This window comes from Calonectris borealis, chromosome 8, assembly GCF_964195595.1.
Source record: "Calonectris borealis chromosome 8, bCalBor7.hap1.2, whole genome shotgun sequence".
Taxonomy (NCBI): domain Eukaryota; kingdom Metazoa; phylum Chordata; class Aves; order Procellariiformes; family Procellariidae; genus Calonectris; species Calonectris borealis.
Window position 1 is genome coordinate 32,398,728 of NC_134319.1, and position 17,813 is coordinate 32,416,540.

At 42.4% G+C, this 17,813-nt stretch overlaps 1 protein-coding gene across 5 annotated transcripts in view; it reads right to left on the reverse strand.

The window, feature by feature from the left end:
- RALGPS2 (Ral GEF with PH domain and SH3 binding motif 2) overlaps positions 1–17,401 on the reverse strand; it is a 128,903-nt gene extending 111,502 nt beyond the window's left edge. Inside the window, exons 1-2 of one of the 5 annotated variants that reach the window (XM_075156864.1) lie at positions 17,186–17,359; positions 8,996–9,091 (exon numbers count right to left, since the gene is read on the reverse strand). The gene's annotated coding sequence lies outside the window, so the exon portion shown is untranslated. Of the gene's footprint in view, positions 1–8,995; positions 9,092–16,556; positions 16,949–17,185 lie in introns of those variants that run through there. The other 4 variants (XM_075156866.1, XM_075156867.1, XM_075156871.1 and 1 more) reach the window with 4 other exon arrangements.
- Between the last annotated feature and the right edge of the window lie 412 nt (positions 17,402–17,813).

Here is a 17,813-nt window from a genome sequence, read left to right on the forward strand (position 1 = left end):
GAACAAGACATAAAATATCTTAGTCTGTTTTAAAATTCAGCTTCAGAGAGGAGTACAGTCTTTATCAATAATGCCTGTAATGACAATATTTCAGTGATGTTCCCTTTAATTATTCTTTTTTTAACTTCATGCATCGATATGGAAGTTTGCACCGTTGCTGTAGAAATGGTGCTAACAGGAAAAAAAAACCTAACAGCATATGAATTGCCTATATTTGGTATGATGACTATTATGTGGAACTACAACAGACATTTGGGGAAGAGAGCTGGATTTTCTGCCTGTGCCACTGTCCCCTGCATTCATTTATGAAAGTGTGTCAAGCTCAGGCAAACAATACACAAACCAGTTATCTATCCATCCAAGCATCCACATCTTTCCCACATTTCTAACTCCTTTGGAAGAACCTCAGTAAATCAGGCAACTAATGAGAGAGCAGGTAAAGACCCAAATACCAATAGTTTAATATCAAACACTTTTCTTCACCCAAGACCAGTCAGTAACTGCTGACCACCAAAGCATCTGCCTAATAAAACATGATACAGAAACTGAGCAAATCCAAGTTAATTCACACAAATCCAGGACTTCAACAAACCAAATAGATGTTGGAACCTTGTTTTAAGTGTTCAAGAATAACCAGATAAATCCACAGAGGATTTGTCAGCTGGCTCAACCAGATGTCAATGACCTACTCAAAGTGCCTGAAATTGGAGACCAAGCATATGTTTGCTTCAACTGAAATAATTTAGAGTGAACATTTTCATTAAGGAGGATAGTATTTTTAAGATGGTATCAGACTTTTTTCTTGTGATCAAAACAGAAACTTACAGTAGATTGCAGGGAAATCTTGTCTTTTTAGATACTCAAGGTGGACAGGAATTTATTTGAAGGCCTGAAATTCCGGTATACCCAGCTTACTTCTTGTGCACTAACAACAGTTGAATCACCAGAAAAACTAAACACGATTTCAGGTAAATGGACAGTATAAATGAGAGCCCTGATGGAGCTATTTCTAAGTGATCTATCTACATTATTGATGAAAGGATCTGCTCTAAAGAAGGAATGATATAATAAATATCTACAGAGTTTGTAGAACTTGTATAACTGATGTAGAATACAATGTTTTCCAGAAGACATCAAAAAGACACTGAAATGTAGCACAAGCATTAATTTGAAGAGCATAGCGGGCAAAGCACAAGAACCAACTATGCAAAAACATTTGTGTACGTCTAATGGTAGTAAAGGCAAGCCTCAAATTCTTGTTACAGAACAGGGAAAAAGACAAACTGAAGGGGAAAGATTAATGATAAAGTTCTTTACAGCACACATGACAACTTTAAACTAACCAGGGACCAAGGAAATAAAATAATTTCTCAAATTACTTCCTAAGGAGGTAGAGGCATGCTATTTTGTTTGTGAGCCATGCTTCAATCAGGAATGCAAAAATCATTAACTGCTAAAAAGGTGCATATATCCTTGTGCTCTACACTGGATTTAGTGGCAATATGATCAACAAGCCAGGAAAGGAGAACACAAACCTGGACACAGTTTACTGGCATTAAAGAAGTAAAGGCACAAGATGCACATGTACACACAACACTGAGTGGCCTGCATGGTTTGACAGGCACAGAAAGGATGTAGGCACTTAAGCCAAGTGAGAACAGCTAAACATGTTCAAAGCAGGGACAAGCATTTTCTTCCAGATCTCACAGAAAGCAAGGGGAATCCTACAATTTTTATTTTTAAGAGCATGGCAACTGCTGACAGAATAACGGCATTTGATGGTCTTTTCAGAATTTAGGAGTCAAGTCCGGTTCATTTTCCCCACACACACAAAGATTCCAGTATGCCTTCGATACAGTCTGTCAAGCAGGATTTTTAAGATTATTCCAGCACTATGAACTCAGCACAGTAAGTTCACAAGTGATATCCTATCCAAATTCTATTTGGATATTTGAGATATTCAGTGGATGACTGGATAATTATTACTCAAACATATCCTTCAGCTTATGAAATGCAGCTGTGCCGTTTTCTGCCAAATCAATGGATGCATGCATTAAAAATTAATTTAAGTGCGGAGACGTGCAAGCTGAAAACTTGGGTCCAAGAACAATGACAGAGAGATAGCCTGCACACAATATAGTTTTGATAAGAGATCTGGAGGAGAACTGTGTTTTGAATGTAAATCTACTGTTTCACAGCAGATAACGCTATTTCTTCTTAAGGAAATCATGCTGTTTAACAGTCCATTTAACTAAAGAAAATTACATTCATCTTTGTGTTAATCTTTTAAATGATAAAAAGTAAATCTAGAATGCTATAATGCAAGAAAGTCCACACTATGAAATGGCAAGGTATCACAATTAGGAATACAAAAACCATTATTATGTGACATGCAGTGATATTAACTGTATCTTTAAAAAGCTCACAGACTGGCACCTTCCAAAAAAATCCACTATAAACTGCTACTAACAGCTGTGAAATATGTTCATCTGATTCGTGTGATGAAGTGTGACCTTCTGTCCTACATACCCTTGTATGACCACAAGCTTAAGTCTAGCAGAGTGGTTAATGTATATAGTATGTATATAGTTCCTGCGTCTTGCAAAAGCCACTTAGTGAACATTCTGGTATAGTAAATGAATTTACTAACTTTTTAGAAAAGGGCGGATTGATAGAGGGAACTAACACTTAAGGGTTAATAACAGAGCCATTGTCTAGCCTAAGCCATAAATTAACTAACAATTCCTGACTGAGATTTCACCATGGTACATCCTCCCACTTGATAAGAGCAGACAGGCCTTGAGCTGGCTCGTTAGGCCTCCTATGTAACAGCTGTGATGAGATAGTGTCCTATGTAAATCACTAATAACGAACATCTGTGAAAGGATAAGTGTTAAAGGACAAGATAACCCAATGCCTTGTTACATTACAAGAGTCGAGGAGTGGATGAGTTAATTAAATGACCATATATAGACAAAGGAAGCCCAGAGTTCAACTAACAGACACAGTGAAGAAGACTATAAACGACCACCAGAGAGGAAAAGACCCTAACCCTAACTTTACTGCGCGTGCTTGGACTATGTAAATGACTTGGAACTCATTTTAATACGAAGCGGAGACAGGTCATGCATATGTATAGGCATATTACAAAATTATATGAATATGTAATGTTTTACTGTATATATTTATGATGAGTGCCGCGTTATGGTGTGTGTCCTGGTGGAGCGGAGACTCCCGGCACACCCAGCGCTGTTTGCTTGCCTCTATTCGTTTAATAAATTGTAAACTTAAATTGGAATCCTGTTTGGGACTAAATGATTTATAACACAGCTGAAATCTCTAATCTTAGCACACCGATTAGAAACTGCTTTGCTTTCCTTTCCAGGATCACCAAAACCATCACAGTGCTAAAACAAAGTAGTGCTGCAAATCTTGGGGAAATCACAGAACAAAAACAAAGATCCTCAGATCCTAACACGCCTACCAGATAAGCTTTTCTGTTCTCTGGCAACTTCTCGCAGGAAACCTTGCAGGAGTTCTGCCCTAATTTTGCACAAAAGTCTTTTTCCCCACCCCCCTTCTACAGAGAAGGGATCTTCTGGCCCAGTACTAATCAATAGCACTGGCTTACTCGTAAGCAACAGAGATTAGTCATTCTGGACAAACCGATGAAAGCTAATTCTTCACCTCATCTAAATGAAAATACAATACTTCTTTGAGACCCTGTCATACCCTGTATTGCTGCCTTAAGAGTTTTAGTTTTAAAAAAAAAAATTCAGGCACCCAAATACACAGCTTGGCCAAGACAAGCATTTTTGCTTGTCTTACCTTGAATAGGAGGAAAAACATGAAAAAAAGGCCATGACCAGTACAGAGAACTGAAAGGGTCTGAGGAACAGTTTTTAAATATTTGGAACCAGTAGCCTAAGTTACAATGTGGACAAGGATTTGATACCGCTTCATCATTATTGACATTAAACCATCCTTGTCCTGGAGGTACAAGGAAATCTGTCAACATAAGAAATATAAGCGGACACTGCACACCAAACAAGGAGTAGCCTTGCTTGAAGTGACAAAAAAGTCCCAGTGAAGAGAAGCCAAATATACTGATCAAGCAGAATCAAACCACAAATCTACTTCATTTTTTGCTCTCTTGATGATGTGAATTTTATGTAAATTTTTTTAGATTCCAAAAAGAGTGGATAAACATTATTAAAAAAAGCTTGAGATCTGTTTGAGCATGTTTGAATCTCCCCTTATTTCCTTCTAGAAGATTTGGTAAAATTTGCCTTCAAGCCTCCAACAAAACATTCCACTTCATAATAAATACAAAGAAGAATACCCACTGAAAGCTATTTTTAAATGCACCACTTCAAGCAATCAACTTATGGCATGGGTATGTTCTCCTAGCTAGGAGAAGCAGCACTGTGATGGATACTTAGATAGCCCAGCCGAAGATGTTATTCATGTGGCCTCTCCCCTCCAACATTAACAAGCACCAGAGGTAGATGACAGTCCATTTTGTCCTTCCTGAAAACCCATCAGAAAAAAGCAAGACTGCCAAACATGCATACACAGGTTTAGAGGTGAGAAAGCCCATGGACCCCAGAATGAGAAGTGAAGTGTACTGGCGATGGAAGGCCATAATCCAGGAACAGAAAAGAAAAGTTGCAACCTCTCACACTGTGAGATAAGAGTCCAATAAGCAAGTAACAGCAAATCAGCTGGGTATCACGGAGGGCCAGAAGCAAAGAGAACGCGCAAGCCCTATCTGTACGCACTTCTCCTACCCCTGGCATGTCTTTGACAAAAGGTTTCATCGTGTTTTGATAGTTGGTGATACTGCCACAATTCATGGTGTCACCACCATGAGAGATTCAACTGATACTACCCATGAGAATTTGGAAAATCTGAACCACAAATAATTTGGTGAAAGAAATTAATACATGGATAAATTTTTCTACAGTTAAAAAAAATATATTTTAACTAAATAAATTCAGATGTTTCAGTGTTGTCTCAAAGCCAAGATCATCCATATTAGTGAATAATTGGGGGGGGGGGGGGACAAAAAAAACACCAAACCCAAAAAACCCCAAAAAACAACACACCACACAAATTAGCAATCATTTCCCCATTCTATACTGCCAGGAAGTGAGTTGCCTCTTACCTGCTAAAAAAATGGCTGAAAAAGCCAATACCTTGGCTGCACTTTGAAAATACTTTAATTTTTTAGTTAGTTTCATATTCAGCTGGCCAAGTTGGGAGGTCCATTTTAGTCATGAATGTTATTTCAACATAAAGGAGAGTCAGCCACATCATAAATAGAGTATTGGTACCTTACTGCTGAAATATCACTGAAGTCACTAGCCACAACATGGTTAGTGTGTTTTTGGCAGGTGGTATACTTCTGAAACAGCTTTATCACTTAAAAGCTAAGGGATTTTAATAAGCTATACAAACTTATCTTCCACTACCTCCAAGACAACAGAGAAAAACAACCTCAGCAAAAATAGCAAACGTAGCTACCAATTTAAATGCAATATTCATATAGTGATTTACAGAATCTTTCCGATCTAAGAATCTAGACTTTTCATATACAACAGTGTAGGGTTTTCCAGCTGAGTTGTGTGTGCTAATAAACACCGTAAATCTGACAAAGCTATCAAACAGCAGGCAGTGGGGCTGCTCTACCACAGAGGCTGCCGCATAATCCAGCTCCCTCGCTGAGGGATGAAGCAAACTCAATATCAATTCACTCTGGGACCCAATTGCATGCACAACCCACCCCTATCCTCAAAAAAGAACACAATTTGCAAATGGCATCTCCAACCTAGGCAAGACCCCTTTTTCTCTTCCAAGATGTGTTTTCTTATTTTGAGGATTGTTATGTTAAAAAACATCAGCCTCCTCTGCATTAGAGAAGATGCCAATTATGAATTCCAAAAGATTGCAATTTTCTTCCTGTAAGCAAAGCACTTCTACCAACATTAGGAGAATCATAAATACAGGAAAAAGCCGCAAAGAAATACCGATCAGCTAGTCTAATGATAAGATCACAGAAACACGCCCTATTGCCCTAGGGAAAAAAAGATATCCAATTCCACTAATGACCTGGAATGTAATAGGGAAAGACAACACCAGAGAAAGAGACCAGTAACAAAAACTTCAGTTGCTGAAGCCCATCACTTCTCCTCATCTTCCCTCTCTCACTCTGACACGTAAAATCAAGAAGATATCCATGACATTCAGTCACAGAAATCTGACACCTAAAAGCAACACCGAAGCTCCAGCACATCCCAAGACAGCAAGGGAAGTCTGTCTTTTTTCCTGTTCCCTCACTCCTGTCCATGTCCTTTAGCTCCATTACTGCCCGATTCTGTTTTCCACTTTAGACTATCACTTCACAGAGAGAGGGGAAGAAAAAGTAAGTAAAACCATGGATTTTTTTCTAAATGATAAAATAAGAGCTAGCTTTTTTAAAAAAAAAAAAAGGTAGAGCAGAAATAATTACTTAAAACCTTCAACTTTTCTACAATATACCTTTGTTTACAAATAAATGAGGGATTTAACACAAGTTTTGTGGGTGCAATAGCTTAGCAAGACATTTTTCATGTCAGCTATTTGCATTATTTATCAAACAATCTTCCCTTTTTAGCAGTATCACTTAACATAGCCTAACTAGATTTCTATGTCTATCTAACTTAGCATAACACAAATACGACACCCCTCTGAATTATCATATTACTATACAGATCTGCACAACAGATTTCACATTTTCCTAAGCTATCCGTTATAAAAGGCTTTTTGGCCTCAGCAATTCCCTTTCAGTGAATATAACTAAGTTATAAAATTCAGATCAAGAATTATTCCTCAACAAAGCTGTGTCAGCCTCAAATCATTAGTGTATATACCTTTGTTACTGTAAATCTAAATTTGTTTCAGAATTCATACCCATTTTGCATATATTCACTTTGGACTTCTAACAAGCACATACTTTAAGCGTACAAGTCTGCTTCCACACCCGTGGGCATTTCGGTTTTCTCCCATAAACTAATCAAATTGAGCAGGGAAGGCACACAATTTCACAGAACGAAAAACCCCAAGATTTTTGGTAAGTTTCTGTAGATGCCCCGGCATAACGTCACCTTAAATACTTTAAAACTTTCCATTGTACATATAAAAAATAATTTGGGATCATGTAACAACAAATACGAGGATACTTCTTTTCTCTCTCCTAGTCATACAGCATTCGTTACCAAAAAGAGAAGAAACTAAAGCAGTTCTGATTGCTGGACTCTAACAGAATTTTTAGATATATCTCTTTAACAAACCGAAGTCCCTGAATGCTAGCTTATACGGAGATTTATATGAATACTTCTTTTAAGAGAAGTTAAATTACCTTATCTGAAACATGAACTAGGTCCTAATGAAGAAGCCTTTCCACCACTAAGACAGCTTCAGAGAAGAGTCAAGTTTGACTTTTCAGAAGTATTAAACAAGTCACAGCATGAAATACAGTTTGAGTTCAGTCATCACACAGACCCTATCCACATCAAAAAAAAAAAGTGTCAGCAAGTTAATTAAATACAAGGGCAAGCCATTACATGCAGACACTGAGGAAGCACTATCTGCAAACAGGTCCTAAAGCACACTATCTGCTTATGAAAAGCCGCCATTCTTCAAAGGTAAAAAAACACTGCACCTCAAAAGTAGTTTTTCCACTTCTTTAATATCACTTTAATATGCCTTCAACTTCAGAAAACATTGTACATCCGGCACCCACCTCAAGTGAAAACAGCATCAAGCTTGCCTTTTTGTTTGATCTCCTGACTACAATTTGGTTAACAACACTTACCTCTCCAAATTCCTTTAGAAGTATTCTGGGTGGACACTTTGAACACTTTGATAGGTATGGCAAGTATAGCTAAACAACTTCCACCAATAAAATAACTTTCTGCCAGCATAGCTAGATCTACACAAGGGCTTTACGCAGTATAAAGAAATAACCAAAGAATCACAGTTTCATACAGCAATTAGATTTGGTACTACTACATTTGGTACATTTGTAATGAAGACCTTGTCCAATGTAACACAATACATACTTGTTTAAAGTACCATTAAAAATTATCTACTACCATGACTGGAAATGCCATACACTAGACAGGATCAGAAAGTAAGTTGTTGTCCACTAGTAAGGAGAAAAGCACTTTCAGCAAGCCATATCACTAAGAATACCAAAATCTATTATCAGAGAGTTATCTGGCAAAATCTGTTCAAACTAAATCCAAAATAGGCCCAGACTGGGAGGAGGAGGAAAAAAAAAAAAGGCGGATTAGAAGAAATTACTTATCATCAATATGACAATCAACCAGCATAGGGTGGCTAGCCAAGCACTTTTCAAACAGGAAGTAGCAAAAACATTTCTACTACAGAGGGACATTTGCTATTATCTTATAAATAAAATGAAAAACAGTTTCATTAGAAACTGCACATCTGACAACATCCATGCATGGCATACTAAAAAGTAATAATAATAGAGCCTTACACCCAGGTAATGCTTATCCTCATCCTATCTTAAGGCAGACCTGCAAGGCCCAGGTTTTATCTGCCCTAACAAACATCTCAAGTTCCAGGCTGCTCACTGTCCACATTAACGGTTCTCAGAAGCTAAGAAGAAATCTGTGTACCTAAGAAGAAATCTTCCTAAGCCTTCAGTAAATTTGCACTTTGAGCTCCAGAAGACACTTGAAGATCACATCAACTGCATGGAAGGAGTGAACTCAATAGATTCTACTCTTCTTATACATCATTCCTTTCCAAAATGCCTGTTGGTATATTTCCATAAAAGTTTGATCAATAAGAGTATCACAATTATTTAAAGGTACTTACCAGACAAGCCTGACAACTAACACCCAAACAAACTGGTCAGTCTAAGAATACGTGACAATTATTCTAAAAATAAATGAGATAGCTGCCACTACTCAGGCATACTTACCAATAAAGCACATGGGAAAACTGGCTGGTAATCAAAGACAAGGCTGTTGGAAGAGTGGTCTGGACTTGCTAGCAACGGCAGCACAGTTCAGGTGCCCTTTAACCACACAAAGAAAGTTAATTATGTGACAGAGTAGGAGAGGAAATACAATGATCATGAGTCATCCACTTAACCATACACTTTATCAATACACCTCATGATACTAGAGTTACTAATTAGTGACAGCACAAAACAGTGATGCATTAAGGGGAGAGAGAGTAGTCCAAATCTTTGGGCCATTTTTTCTTTTATTGATTTAGCACTTCAAACAATTTATGTGCATTTTGAAATCCAAGATGTACACCTAAGAAACTACACAATGCTACCAGCATTCTAACACATCACACAAGTAAGCTGATTGCAGATGCTTTTGGAATCCCCAAAATACTTCACAGGCTTCTGGATTAGTTTTCGCTTGATCAGAGAAATGGCCCTATTACCAACTTTCCAGTAACACCATCATCATTCCCAACTCACTCCACCAGCCTACTGTAATAGATGCAACGACTGTTAGTTTTAGTTGTATACAAAAGGAATTTTCAGAAATGTCACAAGGATCCTATAACGCCTCAAATATTTCTGCATGAGATCTGAAACCAAGGAGATTTTACCAAGTTCACAGACTTGCAAACCCAGCTAGGGATTCAAGATACAGTTGAGCTTGTACTCTAATACCAGAAATCAGCACTCCACAAGCTCAGCTGTAACAAAAAGGACAACTGATCCACTTAATTGATTTCAGCTGGTTTATGGGAACTCTGATTTTGTACTTGCCAGTCATCTCCACCACTAATTGCTTTTTTCCATTCCTCTCTCTGCCATGACATCAGCACAAGATTTTATATGGCTGAAGAATAAACAGTTTGGGGAACTGTCAAACTGAAAAATAAGGCAAGGGAAAAAAAAAAAAAAGCTTAATTTCTTAGCTGCGTAAGTTCCCTGATGCAGTTCAGTCTACTAGTATTTCTGCCAAAACAGCACGAGAAGTGAGCAGTCAATAAATCAGCTGCCCCACTGCATGTGGGGGTCACAAACTAATTCAATTACAAACCAATTTAAATTAGTTACAACTGTGGAGGACCCCAACATTATCAAGCAAGTAACAGAACTTAACAGCAATTAGAAGATCAAACTAACAACTCGGCAATAAAAGAAGTGGACTAGAAACATAAGCTTTTAAGGACGTTATAAATTTGAGTTTCACATGGAACTAACAAGTCCCAAGTCCACCTGTGCTTACATGCCTCTTCAGATACAAATTCAGACATGAAGCTTACAAAGAAAAACTTCGTAAATTGAGACTTTCAGTTTTTCATTGGAGGCTTCTGCCTGCCTATACATTAATCTGAAAAGGTTGTATCACGGCAGAAAACGTGCTTTGTACTAGTCCTGTTTATTCACTTATTGGTCCAACTCCAGTCATTCTGTGACATTATACCACTTACTCTAAATCTAAATGAAAATATAATACTATAGTTTAGACAATTATCCCAAACCTTTGGCACCTTAATAATGTGATAAAAGAAATCCAATTTACAAACTGCATTAAGATCATTTTTTCAGGATCTCTGCCAGTTTTAGCTAGCCACTATTATCTAAAAAATACACCTTCAACTTTTAAAAAAGATCAATATTCTTCTTCCCCAGCACGATCAATCTGAGCCTGTCTCAATGAGGAGAGCAAATTCCATAGTCTCAAAGCTGTCCCTTAATGAATAATGAGGGAAGCACAAATCAAACAGCTTTTAATGCCACACTACTACAACAATGGTCAGAGAGTTGATAGCCAGTCCTAGGTCACTTCAGACTTAATTGATTGCTGCCAATACCACAGCTCCATTAGCAGAAAAAGAAGTAACACATACATATCCCAAAGCATCAGTGCCACTGACTCCCATTGAGACAGCTCCAAAGCCAGCAAAACCTTCTGCATCACATTTTGCCTCCAAATCACTTTAAAATGGAGTTACAGCATGAAAGCCAGCATATCTCAAACTTCTCCTCTGCAACCCCTGTCATGCATTTCTTCTCTGCCACTCTGAGCACTTGAGCCTTCGGACAGCCTATGGACATACAGTGCAAGCAGTATAAGTGAAAAGATTTATGAGCTCCAAGAAATTACTAAGTCAGGCCGTCCACTTTTCGGCAGAGCACCCCATAGCAAGCTTAAAGATCTGTCTCCCTCTGCCATTTCTGCTTATCCCCAGGCATGCTGTTCTTTCTTCCTTAAGTGACCCAGGCCCTCCCCAAGTTATGTTTCATTACTTGCACTAGGAACTGCTATAACAATCTAAAACCAACGGGAGGAGAGGCAGAGGTGACTTCCAGCCACGTTCTAGTCAGGTCTAATCAGGTTAGGAGGTCTCAATCTTCCAGTCAAAGATTTAGAAAACTGATTTTACTGCTTCAGTGTGATTACTAAGAACAACAACTAATAAACTAGAGTCACCAGAGGGCACTAACACTTTTACCTAATGGCAAATGCACTCCTTCAATTAGGAAGGCTGATAATTACATCCACATCATCATGTATATTTTATCTGGATTGAACTTCAGCCAGCTTGTTCTAATCCATGTTCAAATCTCAACTACATGCCAATGAGGCACTGAGCTGCCTTAACTGTTGTGGTCACACCTGCAATATATGGGGGAGACTTACAGTCTCCCCAGATAGACCAGCCGGAATAGGGCAGGCATATGCCTTTCCCACGTCACTTGCAATCTACAGCTTACATTGCCTATGAAACATATTCATATGTATACATATAAATGAAATTCTGAAACCAGCATGGAGAATAGGTCACAAGTCTGACACCTCAAAGAAACAGAATAAATAACTCTTCTTAACAGTTTGCAGTAAGATGAATCCTACCATAGGGGACTGCAAGCAATATCTGCCTCCAAGAGAGAAAAGGGGGGGTGCTTCAATTTAACCATCAAGCAGCAACAGATGCATTGATCTCTCAGATTTGGCATCAAATCAACTACCATGTTACATGCTTCAGCTCTGGGGCCCCCAACATAAGGAGGACATGGACCTGTTAAGTCAAGTCCAGAGGAGGGCCACGAAGATGATCAGAGGGCTGGAGCACCTCTCCAGGCTGAGAGAAGTTGGGGTTGTTCAGACTGGAGAAGAGGAGGCTCTGGGGAGACCTTATAGCAGCCTTCCAGTACCTGAAGGGGGCCTACAAGAAAGCTGGAGAGGGACTTTTTACAAGGGCATGTAGTGATAGGACAAGGGATAATGGCTTTTAACTGAAAGAGGGTACATTTAGCTTAGATATCAGGAAGAAATTCTTCACTATGAGGATGGTGCGGCACTGGAACAGGTTGCCCAGAGAAGTTGTGGATGCCCCATCCCTGGAAGTGTTCAAGGTCAGGCTGGATGGGGCTTTGAGCAACCTGGTCTAGTAGAAGGTGTCCCTGCCCATGGCAGGGAGGTTGGAACTAGATGCTCTTTAAGGTCCCTTCTAACCCAAACCATTCTATGATTCTATGCTTAATCTTTAACAAAGGAGGCTGCTCTTTACTACTGAGAAATAAGCAGGTTTTTAAACCACAAATATGAGGGGCTGACAAGAGCGTTTCCTGATATTCTGACCAAGCAGCTCTTGAGCCTCTCTGTGTCAGGCAGAGAGGTACACTGCAGCACACCCAGAGATTTTCTGGGGCAGGAAACCTTGACGACTTGATGCACCCGATACAGAGCCAAAACACACCCTGACTGGTGCAGCCCTACAGAAATAAGGGCAAAGCTTCTGGGACCTACAAGGCTTTTTTGCCCAGCATTATTGCCCTGCAGTTCTACCCCAACTGTCATTCGTGTAGTCAGGACTGTAAGACAACACAGACAGGGGACGGAAAAGGGAATCCTATCCTTACTTACGGAAAGGCACACAATAAGCATGGAGGCCGTCACTTCTCTGCACTGAAGTTACAGCCACGGAAAACGTTACACTGACAATAAAGCTGGGTAGCAAGGATTCCAAGAGCACTCTCAAGGCACCTCCATGGGTGCAAGGAAGACACCATTTGTGCCATATGACAGTCTACAACCCATCGCGAAGCCTGTGGAGAGTTTTGAAAAGACTAGCTGTGAGTGTGCTCGAGAGTGGCACACCTCAGAACAGTGAGTGCAAGAGAGTAAACATTAACCTTTCATGCATGTCAGGAACGTTGTATTTTAAAATACTTAGTACTGGCCCACTAGATTCCCAGTATTTTATTTTGTTATACTCTAAGATTCAGTGAAGGGGTCAGTTTTTCTAGACAAACTCTCCCATAAACAAACAGACAGGAAACAGCCTCCCCCTTCCTCAGCCAGCAAGCAGATTCAATGACCCTCATTTACGCCATGCTAACTTTTGAAAGTCACAGCAAAAAGGTCCAATGTTCAGAACATACGATGCTGCTGAATACGTCCTCCCTCTCTGTGACTTTGGGCCACCCTCTCCTTTCCCCCCCTACCTTCTCTGCTTTACACAGCTCCTCCTGACTGCACAAAGCTGCTGCCACCAGCTTAGCCCAGCGACTGCACTGCTACCACAGCAGCAACGGTTGCAAGAGCTCTGCCTGACACCCCACAACTGCCTTGCTCTCATTTCAGATGTCTGCTCGGCAAAATACTGGGTGATACCAGCTTGCCCACAGGAAGGATTCCAATGCTATTTTCCCTGGGGTCCTACGAGGCCTTTACGGATCTTTGTAAAGGAAAAGAGTTGCAGTCACACATCTGCACGTTCTAGGGGACTAAGCATACAGAGCATCTACTTAAAACATCCAGCTGTAACACTAAGACTCTCTTGCTTCAGCAGTCTTTTAAGGTGATTAGTTCATAAATAGACAAAACATGAAGCCCACAAAGCTTTTGTTCATGCAATAAATACCACGCACGCACAAATATTAAAAGATAGTTTCTACTGCAGCAGTTCCAGGTATTTAAATGTAAAGGTTAACAGAAATGTTTTCTCATTATTTTGAAAATGCATTTTTAAGTATCTTTTCTAACAAGGGCTGTAAAACAACACTCAAATCAGAAATATACCATGCTTTTGATTTCTTATACTTACAAAATGCAGTCAATTACACTCCCCACCCCTAAAGGAAGTTTTCAACTCAGCTTTATTTATTGAATGAAAGGAGGAGCCCAAATGACTCAGCTCCAAGCAAATATAAAGGAAAAGATTAATCCCTAATCTCAATGAAAAAAAAAATAGGGGAAGAGACTGTTTAAGATGGAGGCGTGTCCTTATCAATTCAAATCTTGTAATATTCAAAGACATGTCAAGCATAACATTAGCACACTAAGACTTCATTAGCTTTCTGAAGTCTTAAACACATTTATTACAAACACAGCCAATTTTAAAATCAAAGTTTACACAAGTAACTGAAGTTAATGAGTTAGCCCTGTATCTTCGTTTTTATTCACTGGTGCTGAGCAGCATCAAGATCCAATAAAATATCTAAACATTGGGATTTTCAATCTACACAGTCACCAGCAAGATACAAGTGTGAAAGGGAAAAGATCTCTCAAAAAATTCTGCATAAAGGCAGGTTTCAGAGAAAAAAAAAAACACCTGACAGTAAACAGGATAACCTCATGAAGAGGGTTTTTTTTTCCTCCGTTAGTCTGAGGAATCAAACATTTCTCATCCAAATCCAGCAAATTAATTTACAAGATAGAATATTTCACAAGGGGGCTAAACAGACTCCAAGTGACTGCTGTACGTCTTCCACATGCATTTGCAAGTGACTGCTCGTCCCCCATCTCAGCCATGCCACACTAGCATTTCAGTGCAGAATACATCTCCAGCCTTGTTGAGAGGAATATTTAATTTCAGACTAGCAGGAGCGGCTTCTTTACACACAGTCCAAACCCTAAATACAGATGTCACCAGAGGGCACTCTTTCAATTCAAGTGACCTAGCTTTAGCAAACTTCTGAGCAAGACTGCAGACAATCCACACGCAGGGATGCACAGAGGCTGTACAAAGCAGTAAGTTCTGCTTCTGCAAGAGATTGCCCTTAAAAAAAAAAAAAAAAAAACCCCAAACATAAATGAAATTTAATTCTTTATCCCAGAAACGTGAAATATTTTTCAGAGTAACCAGAGGCACTGCTAGTAAAGATCACAAGCAATTATCAACTTCTGTACTATGCTACACTATGGTACTTGATGGTACCAATTCACCCAAGCAGTTTTGGCACCTGTGTGCATCATATCAATTTACAGAAGCAGGGCCCAAGCCAGTACAGCTCATGCAGAGGTGCCTATGGAAGTCCTCTGGCTATATTATTATAGATACTAAACCTTACAATAATACATGAAAAAATGCTTTTATGTTGTCAAGAGAAAGTTCTGGGAAACAATACATTTTCTACTCCTCACTGTTCTGTATTTGATGTTTTAAGAGGGTCAAAAATGAAACCATTTGCATGAAGATAATACAAAAGTATCAGCAGTGTCAGTAGTTTTCAACCATGTATTATTTCTGATGGCCTGCTAAAGATTAATGGCCTAATAAAGATTAAAAAAAAAAAAGGTGAGTTGAAGCTCATTAAACAAAAATGTGCACAAGCACTAAAAAACACAATAGGTCTATGTTTCAAAAAAGGTCACAAACCACTGTATGATGTGAATAGAAGTTAAGCCCATTTTGCTTAGAAACAAAACACCACCACAATACTACTAAAATCAAGTCCGCTGCAGAGGCAGGCAGCGATAAGAAAAAAAGAAAATAGTCATTGTGCATCCTATGACATTTTCCAGTTTTGTGAGAAACTCAAAAACCGTAGGCCTACAAAACATTTGATTGCCTGCTTATCCACCTATCGCATTTGAAAAGAAGTAGCCTCTATCTTTTCCAGCTATCTGTGATAGCAAAGCCCCTCAGTTTAGCATAGGAACAGAAGGGGGGGGGGGGAGGAATAAGAGCTGTGCAAAGGCACCTTTTGTCAGCATAGGGATCTCTCGAACAGATAAACATACCCACAGAATTTCATCACGCCAGTAACTACTATTAAACACACAGGGACAAGTTACTTCGAACTATTACCTATCATCACCACTCATCTGAGTTTAAAATATATCTATATAATTGCTTTTCCAGCATCTGCTGCCAGGAAAGAAGTACACCAAACGCTCCCGATGTCAAATAAACAGCATCTATTTGTCTACTGCAAGGCAACGCACCCTTGGTGTTCTGAACTTACCCCATTTTATATAAAAGAAACGCTATGTCGGCGTGATACCCTGATACCGTGATACCCACGCCCGCCCGTGTGCTCTGACCCAGCCCGGGGTCGTGCTGCCTCACGTCACGGTAACTTGGCCCCACTCAACGTGAAGGTGCCCCAGCAGCCCCGGGGAAGGGTTGGCTCGATAGCGGTATCTCACAGCTACAGCCACCGCTCAGCCCGCTCCGCCTTGGCCTCCCTCAGACCCCAGCGCAGCGCAGACCCCGGTGACCCACGCGGGAACACGGCTCTGCCCATCCCCACCATACACAAACAACCCCCTCACCCGGTCTGCGGCTACTCCCCGTGCCCCCGGGGCCTCTCTAGACAGCAAAGGGGGGCAGCTTCCCCCCCATCCAGGCCACAACCTGCTCTCCGGCCCCTCACGCAGGTAGCGGGAGGCGGGGGAAATAAACGACTAGAGGCGCGCTCCGGCCTCGCTCCGCAGCCACGCATCCCTCCATCTTGCGGCAAGGCCAGGGGGGCCCCGGGCAGCGCCGTCGCCCTCCTCACACGCACCCCGCGCACACTGACGGGGGAGAGGGCGCTGCCGAGCCGCCGGCCCGGCCTCGCTGCCGGCCCGCGGGGGACAGCGCCCCGTTCCGCGGCGCCCCTGTGAGGAGGCGGGCGACAGGTGGGCGGCGGAGCGCGCGGCTCCGTGAGGAGCCGGCCGGCGGCGGGGTGACGGGTGGGGGCCGGGACCCTCCCCGGATCTGGGAGGGGACCGCGCGCCTCCAATCCCCGGCCGGCAGCCCTTCAGGGCCCGGCGTGCGAGCCGGGGTTAAGCCTCCTTTCTCTCCTCCTCCGAGGAGCCGGACAATAAGCCCCGCCGCGGCTCCCCGCGGAGGCGGGCGCCGGCCGCGCAGCTCCCTCCTCCTTCTCCTTCCTCCTCCTCCCCGCGACAGCCCGGCTCACCTGCGAGAGGGGGGGATGGATGAGCGGGGGCGGGCGAGGACGGGGAAGCCGCTCCGGCTGCTGGAGGGGCTGCCGGGCTCCCCTCCGCCCGCGGTCGCCCAGCGCCGTTCACCGCCTCCGGGCTGCGCTGCCGCGGGGGAGCCGGCGGCGCCGCCACACGCACACACTCACGCTCACACACATACACACACACATACACGCGCGCGGGGGGGTGGGGGCGGCGCGCACGCCGCCAACCGCGCATGCGCGCCGAGCCCCCTTGGCCCGCCTCCTCCAGTGTGGCGGAGCGCCCGCGCTGGGCGCGGAGTGCGCAAGCGCCGCCTGAACGCTGTGCTGCGCCGGGCGCGCGCCCCCCCCCCCCCCCCACCTGCCGCCGCGCAACGGCGCCCGGCGGGGCCAACGGCCGCCGAGGCGCGCGCGCGCTGCGGAGGGGGCGTGCCCCACGCCCGCGCGGGTTGCCGTAGCGACGAGGGGGCGCGCGGGGCGGCCCCGCTCTGAGGAGTGTCCCTCCCTCACCCCCTCCCTCCCCTCAGCCCGGCGCCAGGGGACGGCGCTGCCTCCTCAGCGGGCGGCGGCCCCGAGCTCGGCCCCCTCAGCGGGCCCCTCGGGCCCTCGTCGTGCCGGCTCA